General features: G+C 54.0%; 1 protein-coding gene across 1 annotated transcript in view; it reads left to right on the top strand.

The window, feature by feature from the left end:
* GNG7 (G protein subunit gamma 7) overlaps nucleotides 1–14230 on the top strand; it is a 154524-nt gene that overhangs the window by 105127 nt on the left and 35167 nt on the right. The gene's annotated exons all lie outside the window — the stretch shown is intronic.

Raw genomic sequence — 14230 nt, 5'->3', positions numbered from 1 at the left:
ATAGTGAGGTTCAGATAAGAATGGGGCTTAGAACAGGTATTGATGTGGAGAAAGTGAAACGTTCACTGTTGATGGGAATGAGAATAGGGCAGCCGCTATGGAGAACAGTCTGGTGGTTCCTTAAAGAATTAAGCATACAGGGACTTCCCGGTGGTCCAGTGGTTAAGACTCCGCGCCGCCACTGCAGGGGGCACGGATTCCATCCCTGGTCAAGGAACTAAGATCCTGCATGCTTCACAGTGTGGCCAAAATTAATAATAATAATGATAATAAATTAAATAAAGTAAATAAAAATTTTTTAAAGGAATTAAGCATAGGGCTTCCCTGCTGGCGCAGTGGTTAAGAATCTGCCTGCCACTTCAGGGGACATGGGTTCAAGCCCTGGTCCGGGAAGATCCCACATACCACGGAGCAACTAAGCCCGTGAGCCACAACTACTGAGCCCGTGCACCACAACTACTGAGCCCACGAGCCACAACTACTGAGGCCTGCGTGCCTAGAGCCCGTGCCCCACAGCAAGAGAAGCACCGCAATGAGAAGCCTGCGCACCGCACGAAAAGTAGCCCCCGCTTGCTGCAACTAGAGAAAGCCCGCATGCAGCAACGAAGACCCAACACAGCCATAAATAAATAAATTCATTAATTTTAAAAAAAGGAAGGAGATTCTGACACCTGCTACGACCTGGATGAACCTCAAGGACATGATGCTCAGTGAAATAAGCCAGACACAGAAGGGCAAATACTGTCTGATTCCACTCACAGGAGGTCCTGGAGGAGTCATATCCACAGAGACAGGAAGTAGATGCTGGGGCCAGAGGCTGGGGGAGGGGCTGGGGAGTCAGTGTTTCATGGGGACAGAGTTTCCTTTTGGGAAGATGAGAAAGTTCTGGAGATGATGGTGGTGATGGCTTCACGACATTGTGAATGTACTTACTGCCACTGAGCTGCACACTTAAAAACAATGCAGATGGTGATTTTATGTTAAGTGTATTTTACCACCGTTAAAAAAAACAGAAGGTCTCACAGTGCACCTGTCCTCTGAGGCGCCCCTCTGCAGGAGGGCTGCTTTCCTCCCCAGCACCCGCGTCTCTCTGCACACTCCTAACTCTGAGCCTTTGCTTGAGCCCCTGGCCTCGCAGAATTAATTTTTAAAATTTAAACAGAAAGCAGGCTTTCCTGGAGAGAACGCTCAGGCTCCGGCTTGGCAGACACCGACATATGTCCATGGTGGGCCATGCTGTTGAGCTTAGGGTGGGATGACCAGGTGCAGGTACATTGAGCGTCCAAGACAGGTGGTGGGCGGACCACAGTGGGGGCAGGGTGGGGAGAAGCCAGGTGGGTTTACCTGGACTCTGCCCAGCAGAGGTGTGACGGCTCCCGGAAGACCCAGGCGTGGAGGTGAGATGAGGCATCTTCAATCTCGGGCTGTCCCGGCTCCTCGGGGCTGAACTCGGGGCCTCAGCCTCTTTCAACAGCCGGTCTCTGGTCTCTGCCCCTCGAGGTCTGTCACATTCATGCAGTGTTTTTCCAGCTTCTTCGAGACACAACACCATGGGAGGTGAGGATCAATTCCGTGTTTAGATGTTTCTCTGCAGAGAGCAGAGAAGCAGCGTGACCAAGGACACGGGGCCCAGACAAGGTGTGTGTGTCTTTGGGCCATGTCCCTCTGACCCACCTGGCCTCCGTCAGCACATAACTGGTGGCGGAGGGGCACCCAGAGCTGTGACCCACACAGTGTCCATTCAGTCGAGGAAGTCCACTCCTTTTGACCCAACGTAATCCTCTACAGGAACTCTCCACATCAGTACCTGGAGACCTGCCTCATTCTTTTTCACAGCCACGTAGTATTCCGCTGCTTGGCAAAGGCAGGGAGCACATGTTTTAGGCTTTGCAGAATGATGTTGGCTCAAGAAGAACAGGCTTTCTGTATTTAACTGCCAAATTGGGTCATTGGCAGGAGCTGTACCGGTTTAAAGCTCCAGCAGAAATGACCACAACTGGCAAATCCACACAGACGGAAAACGGATTCGTGGTTGTCACGCCTGGGGTGCCCCTGGCATCAAGGGGGTGGGGCCGGGGAGGCTGCTCCACACCCCACGGAGCCCAGGACAGCCCCCCAGAGAAGAGGACCCGGCCCAGTGTCAACAGGGCCAAGGGGGTGACCCTGATCTAGCATCATATCAACAAACTATGGGACTTCCCTGGTCGTGCAGTGGTTAAGAATCCGCCTGCCAATGCAAGGGACATGGGTTCCAGCTCTGGTCCGGGAAGATCCCACGTGCTGCGGAGCAACAAAGCCTGTGAGCCACAACTGCTGAGCCCACGCACCACAGCTACTGCGCCTAGAACCTGTGCTCTGCAACAAGAGAAGCCACCGCCATGAGAAACCCGTGCACCGCAACGAAGAGTAGCCCCCGCTCGCCGCAACTAGAGAAAGCCCACGCGCAGCAACGAAGACCCAATGCAGCCAAAAATAAATAAATAAATATTTTTGAAAAAACACACACACAAAAAAACTATGCATCATCGTACGTGCTTGTTCTTCAAGAATTTGGACAATTACGATCTGTTTTGTAGCCATTATTATCCCCCAGTTAGTCAGTTAGACTTAATTCTGTGTTTACTGGATTCTACCAGGCTTTTCAGTTTCTCCCACTGATGAGTTGTGTTTGTGTGTGTGTATTTGTATATACATATGAGTGTTTTGTGTATGTGTTATGCGTATCTCTGTGTATTTATATGTGTGTATATGTGTTTTATTGTGTGTTTTATGTGTATTTGTATATGTATATTTGTGTGTTTATGTGTTTGTGTGTATTTGTATGTGTGTGTATGTGCGTATGTGTTTCTGTGTTTGAGGGTTGTGTATGTGCGTGGGTGTGTATTTGTGTATGCATGTGTATGTGCGTATGTGTCTGTGTATTTGTATGTGTGCATATGTGCGTGTGTGCATGTGTGTATGTGGGGGTTGTGTGTGTGCATGTGTGTGTGTGTGTGCGTGTGTATATGTGCATGCGGGGTTTGTGTGTATGTGGGTGTGTGTATGTGGGTGGGTGGGTGGGTGTCTGCGTGGGTAAACCCACCATCCGCGCCTGCCCTGCGTCATGAGGGTGGTTCCCAGGCCAGCTCTGTGGATGCTGGTCCCCAGGTCCTTCCCTTCACTCTGCGCATCTGAGCAGCGTCCCGGAAAGGATGCGGGACTCTCCCGTCACCCGGGGCCAATGCTGGGCTCCACTCGCGCGGCGCTGCCTGGTGGTCTCCCCTCTGGGCCCCTTGCTCCTCTGCCTGGAGCTTGGAAGGTCTCCCCCTGGACCGGCGGCCACTGTAGCTCAGAAGCCACCGAAGACATGTAAACAAGACGAAACAGAAGACCCCAGAGGAGGCACGGATGAGCTGATGGAAAAGGCGAATTGTGTCTCAGGGAAAATCTCCACAGACAGGATCACCATCAACATGTAACTTGAACAGATGGAGCTTCCAGACCAGGGGTCGCAAACCACAGCCCAGGGTGACGGCGTGTTTTGTAAATAAAATTGTGTTGGCACGCGGGCAGGTCCATCCATCTACACGTTGTCCGGCCGCTTTCCTGCTGCGGGGCGCAGTGAGCAGCTGGGACAGGACTGACTCCAGGGGCTTTACAGGAAAGGGTTGCCAGCTCTGCTTTACAACCTCCATTTAGACCTTTAGCAGTGGGCGGGCGAGGGTTTGGGGGAGGTCGCCGCAGGGGCAGGGGTTGCCGAGCCCCAAATTCTGGTCTCTTGTCGCCGGCCCTTCCCCACCGAGTCAGACCAAGCCAACAGCCGGGGGTGTGTGTGAGTTCCCAGGGCGGCTGTAACAAAGTTCCACACAACAGAAGTGTATCCTCTCCCAGCCCTGGAGGCCGAAGTCCAGGATCAAGGTGTCGGGAGGGCTGGTTACGTCTGAGGACGCGAGGGAGGGTCTGTCCCAGGCTCTCTCCTAGGCTCTCTCCCAGCTTCTGGTGTGGCCAGCCGCCCTCGGCCTGTACACGCCTCAGCCAGTCTCTGCCTCCGTCTTCACGTGGCCTTCTCCTTCTGTGCGTATTTGTGTCTAAGCGTCCCCTCTCATAAGGACACCAGTCATGTTGGATTAGGCGCCCCCGCTCTGGCGTGACCCCATCTTCACTAATTACCCCTGCAACAACCCTCTCTCCAAATCAGGTCGCATTCTGAGGCCTGGGGTTAGGGCTGCCACGTCTGAATTGGGGGAGACACGATGTGCCCCACGCCAGGGTGTTTGCTTCCTCCAAGTGTCTGCTCCGAATCTGGAGAGAAGTGCCCGGGCTCAGCAAGTGTCGGGCGATGGCGGTGGGGCCTGGGCAGGGGGACAGTGAAAGGCCGCAGAGGGTCACGGGAAAGCACCCACTCTCAAACCAAACACCTTCTGCAGGGGCTGGCGCCGATCTCCTCCTCACCAGGAGCCCCTGTCTCCGCGGCTCCCCCGTGCTCTCAGAAGCTGGACGTTGGGCCTCGGAGGCCGGCTGGGCCGAGTGCCAGGTCACAGAGAACGCGTCCTGCTCGAAGGCCAGGCTCTGCTCCTCTGGCTTCAGTGACTTCTCGGAAAGATGGATGTGTCTGGTGCTGGCCTTGCTGCTGCTTGGAGAGCAGACACCCCCATCTCCCCAGTCTCAGGCCTGCCTCTTCCCTCCCCCACAGCCCGCTCTTTAGTTTGGGTGCAGAGGGCCCCCCTGAACCTCAGATCGTCCTCGATTCCTCCCCCACGTTCCCAACCACTTAAATTCCTCTTCATCCCCATCACATCCTCCGTCCACGCCCCTCAGGGTTCTCATCCGGGCTGTTTCCACCTGGTCTCCAGGTCTGTTTATCCATGAAGCCCACGAGAATGCTTTAGTTTAACATCAGAAGAAAACCATGAATATACTGATCCAGGCTGGATGGTGTCCATCTTTACACCAATGTGGTCGTAAAGTATGTTCAATATTTTTTTATGGAGAGGGACCTTGAAAGTCATAGTGAGGCCCTGCTTTTGTTCCTTCCACCCTGGACCCATCACTGCCTGTGTGGAAACTTCCTTTGGCCCCAGGAAAAGGCCCAAACTCTCCACACAGCACGCACGTCCATTTTGGACCACACCTGCCTGGCTCTGGCTGCTGGCCCCCCATCCACTCTGCTCTGACCTCCCACATCCTGGCCTGAACTCGGGGTATCATCCAGCCGGGGCCTCCCACCGGGGTTTACCCAACCTTAAGCTCTGGGCCTGGACACTGTCTCCTGTAGGAAGCTTGTTGTACTTAACTCCTTTTTTAAAAAAAAAAAAAAAGATTGAGCTATAATTCACATGCCATAAAATTCACCTATTTAAAATATGCAATTCAGTGTTTTTGGTACATTCATAAGGTTGTACAATTACGGCCACTACCTAATTCCAGAATATTTTCATCACCCCCCCGCAAATAACCCTATACCCCATTCAGTCTTCCCCAGCCCCAGGCAACTATGAATTCACCTTCTATGTCTGCGAATCTGCCTGTTCCGGACGTTTCCCATCAATGGAATCACACACTGTGTGTCCTTCTGTGTCTGGCTTCTCTCACTGAGCATCGTGTTCTCAGGGTCCGTCCATGTTGTAGCGAGGGTCAGGGCTTCACCCCTTTGCGTGGCTGAGTTTATCCATCACCCAGTGGTGGACATTTGGGTCATGTCCAGTTTTTGCCTATTATAGATGATGCTGCTTTGGACGTTAGTGCACACTTTTCTGTGTGGACATGTGTTTTCATGTCCCTTGGGTACATACGTAGGAGTGGAACTGCAGGGTCAGAGGGTAATTCTTTTAACCTTTGGAGGAGCTGCCATTCCTTAACCTCAGAGGCTGTTCATCCCTCCAGCTCAGGGTTCTGCAAACTACAGCCAAGGGGGTGGGATCTGGCCCTCTGCCTGTTGTTGCAAATAAAGTTTTACTGGCATACAGCACGCCCATGACATGTCTACGGCGGCTACTGAGTTGAATCTTTGCCACAGAGACTGAAATATTTACTATCTGGCCTTTTATAGAAAAAAGTGTGTTGATGTGTAGCACTTAAATGACACACTGTGATCGTCTATTTATGCATCTTGAGAACCCCTCCCTCTACTTTCCTCCTGCGGAACAGAAAGTTCCCCACTGGCGGGAATGTGATCTTCTATTTCTGTTTCCTACCATCATTAAACATGTGGACTCATTACCCCACCCTCGCCTTCCGGGAGCATTGAACCCGTGGAAAGCCTGGGCCTCCCTTTCCTGTGGGTGCGGGCCGGCCTCACCCGGGGGTCCCGCCCTGGCTGCCCGGTGGAGTCACCAGGGCCCTCTGCAACCGGCCACACCCAGGCCAGCTGCCACAGTTCCCTGCCCCCCGCCCCAGGCAGACCGCAGTGGCCCCTCCAGAGGGTTCCAAAGCTTGGGAACCCCGGGTAACTGGTTCCTAATCCCAGATGTCTGCGGTTCCCATGGATATAGTCCCAGAGGCAGGGAATCCACAGACCATTTCTCCCATGCAAACAGCCTGGATGTACCAACCCTGCAAGGTGCAGTCATCTCAAGGGGGTTTGGGGTGCCTTCTCTGTCCTCCCCCAAATGCCCAGAGCCAGTCAGTCCAGCGGTGGGAGGGGAGCCCTTGTCACTCAAGGTCCCAGCTCTCACAGCTGCAGGGACGTGCATCTAGAGACTTTTTTTTTTTTTTTAATTTCCTGAGACTGCTATAACAAAGGGCCGCAAACTGCATGGCTCAAACCAGACATTTATTCTCACACATTCTGCAGGCCTGAAGTCCAAGCTCAGGGTGTCACAGGGCTGTGCTCCCTCCAGAGGCTCCAGAGGGGGACCCTTCCTGCCTCTTCCAGCTTCTGGGGCTGCATTGTCCTCAGCTCGTGGCCGCACCACCCCAGTCTCTGCGTCCGTCTTCACGAGGCCTCTCCCTGTGTGTCTGAGTATCAAATCCCACCCCCACTCCACTTTCTCCGATAAAGACACCAGCTATTGGGTGTAAGGCCCACCCTGAAACCAGGAAGCTCTGGCGGGGGGTGGGGGGACGGGACGCGGGGGGCACGACATGGATATTTGAGGGGCAGTATCGGACCCGCTATAACCAGTGGACATTATTTTTGTTTAGGCAAAAAGTACCCAAACTAAAAACGAACACCAGACGACCTTTCCAGAGAACGGTCACCCCACTTTGCAACCTTTCCTTTTATTTCTTCCTGCCATTTCCCCTCCCACGCCAGCTACCACCATCATTGCCTCGATGACTTGTCGTTTGCCCTTGTGGAAGCGCCTCAAATCCTTCTTGGTCCAGGGAAGGATGGGAGGGTAGGTAGAAACGTTTAACTCAGTGGACAGTTAAGGTGGTAATCGTGTTGCAATAAATAAATGTATCAGACTGACACAGGAACACCTGAAGCTCACACAGGGTTGTGTGTCAATTATGTCTCAATACAAATATATTTTTTTAACATCTTTATTGGAGTATAATTGCTTTACAATGTTGTGTTAGTTTCTGCTGTATAACAAAGTGAATCAGCTATATGTACACCTACGTTCAATACAAATACATTTTTAAAAAGTAAGTTGAGGGCTTCCCTGGTGGCGCAGTGGTTGAGAGTCCACCTGCCGATGCAGGGGACACGGGTTCGTGCCCCGGTCCAGGAAGATCCCACATGCCATGGAGCGGCTGGGCCCGTGAGCCGTGGCCGCTGAGCCTGCGCGTCCGGAGCCTGTGCTCCGCAACGGGAGAGGCCACAACAGTAAGAGGCCCGCGTACCACAAAAAAAAAAAAGTAAGTTGAGAGTAAACAGTTGTATTAAAAATTCCTACTTGAGGGAATTCCCTGGCGGTCCAGTGGTTAGGACTCCAAGCTTCCACTGCAGGGGGCACGGGTTCGATCCCTGGTCGGGGAGCTAAGATCCCAAAAGCTGTGCGGCACAGCAAATGAAATGAAATGAAATAAAAATTCTTGCTTGAAATGAATCCACTGAAGGGATTTAAAGACGTTAACTCAATAATCCTAGAGCAGGAACTTTGCTCAGTGGAGCTCTGCCCCCCAGGGGACACTGGGCCATGTCTGGGGACATCTGTGGTTTTCATGACTGGGGGGCTCCTGGCATCGAGGGGGTGGGAGCAGGGATGCTGCTGAGCCCCCCACAGTGCCCGGGACGGCCCCCCACAGAGTGACCCGGGGCCCCAACGTCAGCAGGGCCAAGGGAGAGAATCCCTGTCGTAAATACTGAAGGTGAGGATAGCTTTCAACTGAAAAAATATATATAATGTTTATTGGTCATTTAAAAAAAATCAGCTGTAGGTGTGTCTCCCTGCAGCTGTGACAAGCTGGGCCCCCCCTTTTTGGCCCAGGACAGGCTGAGGGCACAAGGGGGCCATGGCAGCTGCTCAGGGGCATCGCGGGCCCCCAGGGTACCTGGTCTGATGTGAACCTTCCGAATCCGTCGGATTTTTGCTTCAAAGCCCCGAGTGGGTGGAGGGCATGAGTGCTTGCCCGGGAGCCCAGTTTCCTTCTGAGAAGCAGAATGCAGAGTAACTTCTAAGAGAAGTGCCTGAGGAAGGGGATTACCCTACAGTCTCCCCAGAAGAGCTGGTGAAAATCAACAAGAAGCATTTCTGGTTTCTTTCACTGCCTAGGCGGCTTCCTCTGCCGGGCGCTGTGCTCTCAGGCATCTCTGAGATTTAAAAAAAAAAAGAAAAGTAGATGATCTATTTTTGAATCCTTCTCGGAGAAGCCCTTGGCAGTTGAACAGCTGAGCTGAGACCAGCAAGGACAAGAGCTTGGGCAAAGGCACCCAGAGGTGGAGCCGGGAGTCCTGGGCGAGGCCAGGGTTGTGCAGAGAACAGGATTCGGTCCCCCACCGACCCCCCCCGCATCCAGCCCTGCTGACATCAGCCGGGCATCCTCTGGGGGGGCCGTCCTGGGCACTGCGGGGTGTGGAGCAGCATCCCTGCCCCCATCCACTCGATGCCAGGAGCCCCCCAGAGTACCAACCACAGATGTCCCCAGGTACCGCCCAGTGTCCCCTGGGGGCAGAACTACCCTAGGAGAGACCCCTGCCCTAGTGACCCACTCCCCCAACTACACACACACACACACACACACACACACACACACACACGCACGTGAAGACCTCCCCCGTGTCCTGCATGTAAAGCAGGGCCTTGCTAATGAAAAAGCACAGAGTCAGAGGTTCTGGAATTTTCCTCCCTCTGTCTCATGGGTGAGCCATGGAGCTGCATGCATCTCCAGAAGCACCAGGGACCCTGCCAGGCGGGTCTGCAAAGCAGCCGTTAACACCTTTCTCAGGAGAAAGAAGGGAAATTCAACTTCTGACCCATAGTAAACACTCAGCGAGTGTGATGACCCCAGCCCAGCCCCATCCCCCCACCCAGGCTCCGCCCTCCAGGAAATGAGGATAAAATCAGAAGGGACCTAGGGATCCAGGCCTCCTCAGCTGTACCCGTGTCAGCCCAGGACCCAAGGCCTTTCCACTCGACCCAGGCCACTCAGCCCTTGATCCTGGAGCCACAGCTGCTACATCTAATAATTCGGGTTTCGTTCAGTTAAAAAATACTTTGGGGACTTCCCTGGCGGTCCAGTGGTTAAGACTCCGTGCTTTCAGTGCAGGGGGCCAGGTTCCATCCCTGGTCGGGGAACTAAGATCCCACCTGCCGTGTGATGCGGCCAAAAAATTTAAAAATAAAAAAATATCATTAAAGAAATATTTTATTGCTAAAAAAAAACCCCGCTAACCATCATCTGAGCCTTCAGCGAGTCATAACCTTTTTGCTGGTGGCAGGTCCTGCCCCCATGCTGTGGATGGGGCGGCCGTGGCCATTTCTTAAAATAAGGTAAGAATGAAGTCTGCCGAATCGGTGGCCTCTTCCTCTCACGAACGGTTTCCCCGTAGCGTCCGATACGGTTTGATGGCATTTTACCCGCAGGAGAACGTCCTTCACAGTTGGAGTCAATGCCCTCAAACCCTTTGTCAGCTAAGTCTATGTCCTGTCCTCAGTCCTTTGTTGTCATTTCAACAGTCTCCGCAGCATCCTCACCAGGAGGAGATTCTTCCATCTCCAAACCCGTTTCTTTGGACTCAGCACACTCTTTATTCCTTGCGGGAACGTGTTGCCCCAAACCTGCAATTTGTAAAGAACGCGATATCCGTGAAGCGCGATAAAACGAGGTGTGCCCGTGTATCACGTGTCATATCCGTCGGGTTATTTTTATCATCGTTGCCTTAGTTCGCACCTCCTGCAGTGCTGGGCACCGTCTTTGTCTCATTTCGTCATCACCATGACCCCGAGAGCGATGCCGTGGGTCCTTATGTTACAGACAGGGCATCAGGGTTCAGAGAGGCAGTGGGCTGACGTCCAGACCAACTCCCCGAGCCAGGGCCGGAGCTCGCTCAAAATCCCCTCCCTGCACCTCAGCTGGGCCAGAAAGACCGACTCCTCACCCCCTCTGAGCAGATGCTGGCTGGCTATCTTCTAGAACATTCTAAAATCTTCTAGGAAGTTCTTCTCACCTAAACAGCTCATCCTGCAGTCGGAATCTGTACCCTCTTTCCCATCCTCACGAGTGAAAGTCAGGATGACCATGATCATGAAAATGATGATAATAAAAATAAATCATTCCATCGGAATAGTGATTCACTGCAGGAGGAGGCCCTGGGATGCCTTCGGGGGTCTTGGAAATGTTCTACGTCTTGATGCAGGTCATGGTGACTCGGGTGCACACACTTTTTAAATGCATGGTCTGTACGTGAGCAAACTGTACACTCTTCTGTAGGCATGTCCTACATGTCCTACTGTCAACCACTGTGCCACCAGGGAAGCCCTGCAATCTTTTTGAAGGTCAAGTTGGAAGGCGGATCAAGTCCTCTCTACCTTTAAACTCAGGGTTTACACATAAGAATTCATCCTCAGGGGCTTCCCTGGTGACGCAGTGGTTGAGAGTCCACCTGCCAATGTAGGGGACACGGGTTCGTGCCCCGGTCCGGGAAGATCCCACATGCCGTGGAGCGGCTGGGCCCGTGAGCCATGGCCGCTGAGCCTGCGCGTCCGGAGTCTGTGCTCCACAACGGGAGAGGCCACGAAAGGGAGAGAGGCCCGCGCACCAAAAAAAAAAAAAAAAAAAAAAAAAAAGAATTCGTCCTCAGGAAAAAAAAAGAGAGAGGCACACACAGAATTCCCTGTGCTTTGATATTTGCCTCATGTGCACTGATTCTCATGGTACAATGATTTAAGAAGAGGAAAGAATCAGAAACAACCCAAACATCCAATAATGGGCAAGAATAGATATACCTAGTACTACTACTAATCATAAATTTTGGTACATCCACAAAGGTCCTGTTGGTAAATGCAGCGTTAGTATCCTGGACGGGACCCCGGAACAGAACAGACATTGTTTGGTGGGGTGGAGTAATGGTGAAACCCAGATAAAGCCTGGAGTTGAATTCAGAGTAAGGCGCCTGGGTCCATTTCTTCATTTTGATGAGATGCCGACCTTAAGAGGAGCTGGCTGAGGGCACGTGCAAACTCTCTGTGCTGTTTTTGTCACTTTTCTGTCCATCTAAAATCATTCCCAAATCAGAAGAATTTGTGACGGCGTGGGAAAAGAGTGGTTCCCCTCACAATGTGATAGACAGTAAGCAAATTAAGAAAAATTGTAAAGGCAGGTGATCAAATGGCACGTAGGATCTGAATTTGTAAAAACGGACAGGTATGTGTATATGCCGTGAAAAATCCAGGCGGTGGGATTATGGATGATTTTTTGTTATTTCACGTGATTTCTAGATTTGGGAAAATGCAGTTGTGTTCCTTTCATGGTCATAAAGAAGAGAAAATATGTATACAGTTGATTCTTGTCATTGGCAGCGGTTCTGGGCCATAAAGTCACCGCAAACACTGAATTAGTGAACACCGCACCACCGCTCCTGGGGACACACAGGGCCAGGATCCCGTGGGCCTCCGTCACCCCATTGTCACGCCCGATTCCCACGCACACTCGTGTGATGTGCGTTTCTGTTTAAAGGCGCCTCGTCTGATAGCAGTTGTTGATTCATTCACGGCGGGGCTGTAACCCTGGCCTGAACAAAGCTCATCTAACACACGCACTGTCCCCGTGAGCACGACACCGCCCTCCTGCACGTGGGACACCGGCCAGCAAGCACTTCAGCTCTACACCGGGGGGCCATTTTAGAGGCAGAATCACCCGCCAAAATCCCCAAAATGCCCAAAACGTAGCCCTAAATGGTGAAAAGGACCCTGGTTACCACCCGGTTCCACTTCAGCTGGGAAGATGGTTGTCGGTGACTCGAATGTTTCACTGCTCTGCCTGTGTCCTCTCATGACTGCACACACCCACCCCCAAGTGTCAATCTGGGGGTTACAATCTAGCCAGTAGGTGAATTCCCAAGTACAGAATCCGAAGGTATCGAGGCTTGACCCTACAGAACACCTCCCGTGGCCCGTTCCCACGCAGGCCTGCGGGCGTCCACACAGCAGGCGGGCCCAGCCCTCGCCGGGAGCATGGGCTGGTGCTGAGGTGCCGCCTTTGCGCCCCGACACCCCGGTGCCCCAGCACACTCAGCCCAGCAAAGGTGTGTCTCCCCCTCCAAGCCCCGGGAGCCCAGTGTTGACCTTTAGCAGAAGCTGGGGTTCCCCCGCCTCAAGGGACCGGGGCAGGAGCGCCCCCTGCCAGATGCCTTACTCTGTGTCTGTGTGTCTCACCCAGCACTTCCTTAAGACAGGGGTCTCACCTGGGGGTGACTCTGCCTCCAGAGGACACTGGGCCCTGTCTGGGGACATCTGTGGCTATCAGGACAGGGGGGCTGCTGGCGTCGAGGGGGTGGGGGTCAGGGACACTGCTTCACACCCCACGGTGCCCAGGACGCCCCGACGTCAACAGTGCCGGGGGGCAGAAGCCCTGCTTTAGAGAAAGCTGCCCCAGGGACTTCCCTGGAGGCCCAGTGGTTAGGACTCCGAGCTTCCACGGCAGGGGGTGAAGGTTCGATCCCTCGTCAGGGAACTAAGATCCCGCGTGCCACACGGTGTGGCCAAAAGAAATAGCGAAACTGCCCCAGCCAGCTCCTTCCTGTGGCTGAGACTCGGCTGGGTCTCCCCCCCGCCCCACCCCGTGGTCTCTGATGCCAGCCCCCTGGGGCCCAGGGCCACTGAGAAAGGCTCTGTGGCCCTCGGCGCTGGCCCTGGAGTGGCGGCAGCAGCATGTCCCTTTGTGTAGGTGGAAAAAACCCCTGTAGGTTTGTGGAAAGAGCTAATGTTTATGAAGGAAGAGGGGCCAGCTCTCCGAGACCGAAGGGGACCTGGAGGGAAACAGCCTCGCCCGAGGCAGGCTCCGCAGCTCAGGAAGCCTGGCCTGCACTGGGCAGGGGCTTCTGTTGACCTCCCCACAGCAAGCCCACGGTGGAATGGGCCCCGAGCAAGGGCCTGCCTAGAACTCGAGGGTGGTCAAGCTGCTGGCTTGTGAACTGTGGTCAGTGGCCCGGCAGCTGCCGGGGGTCCCTGCCCCCGGAGCAGAGGCTGAGGCATCCTTCTGGCCGAGCAGGACGCGTAGCCCCGCAGCAGAGGACAGGCCTCCGTAGCCACAAACGGGAGGCTGGTGCTGGCCGCCTGGAGGGGACGGCGTTACCGCTCACCTCTCCCTCCTGGCCTTGGTGGGTGCCTCCCCAGGCGCTGCAGTGTGGAGAGTGGGGTGGAGGCTGGCGTCCAGCCTCAGGGTCACCCTGACAGCTGGACGTGGCGGCCCCAGGGCCCCTCATTGCTGTGTGCATCAATCATCAGAAAGAGACTGGACTCCGTCCAGGGTTCCGCTTGGAGCAGTGGGTCCCATCCCCCGGAAGGCCAGCGGCTCCAAAGTACCAGAGCCCACCCCGCCCCCGGGGTCCGATCACGGGGACTTCCATACTTTCCCGGTGACCTCCTGGCCCCAGGCGGCCAGCCTCAGATCCCTCGCCTTCCTGGCCCCGTATACCTGTCACCTCTTCCACCCGGGGTTAATTGCTTTGCCCCGAGATCGCTTTTTCCACCTCTCCCTTTTTGGCCCCGGCAAGTGGCTTCCATCAAAACCGAAAACCAGACGTGGAAAAACCCCAAGCGTGACACATCAAGGCTCGGTTCCATTTCAAGGCTTGGGGTCCCCGTGTCCTGAGATGGAATAATACAAGTTCCAGACAAAAACTCAACTCCCCCCTCCCCAG

This window comes from Aethalodelphis obliquidens, unplaced genomic scaffold (genome assembly GCF_003676395.1).
Source record: "Aethalodelphis obliquidens isolate GAN/ISIS:26980383/991018 unplaced genomic scaffold, ASM367639v1 scaffold53, whole genome shotgun sequence".
Taxonomy (NCBI): Eukaryota; Metazoa; Chordata; class Mammalia; order Artiodactyla; family Delphinidae; genus Aethalodelphis; species Aethalodelphis obliquidens.
The sequence above is the reverse complement of the archived record's forward strand: the minus strand, read 5'-3'. Positions and strand labels throughout refer to the sequence as shown.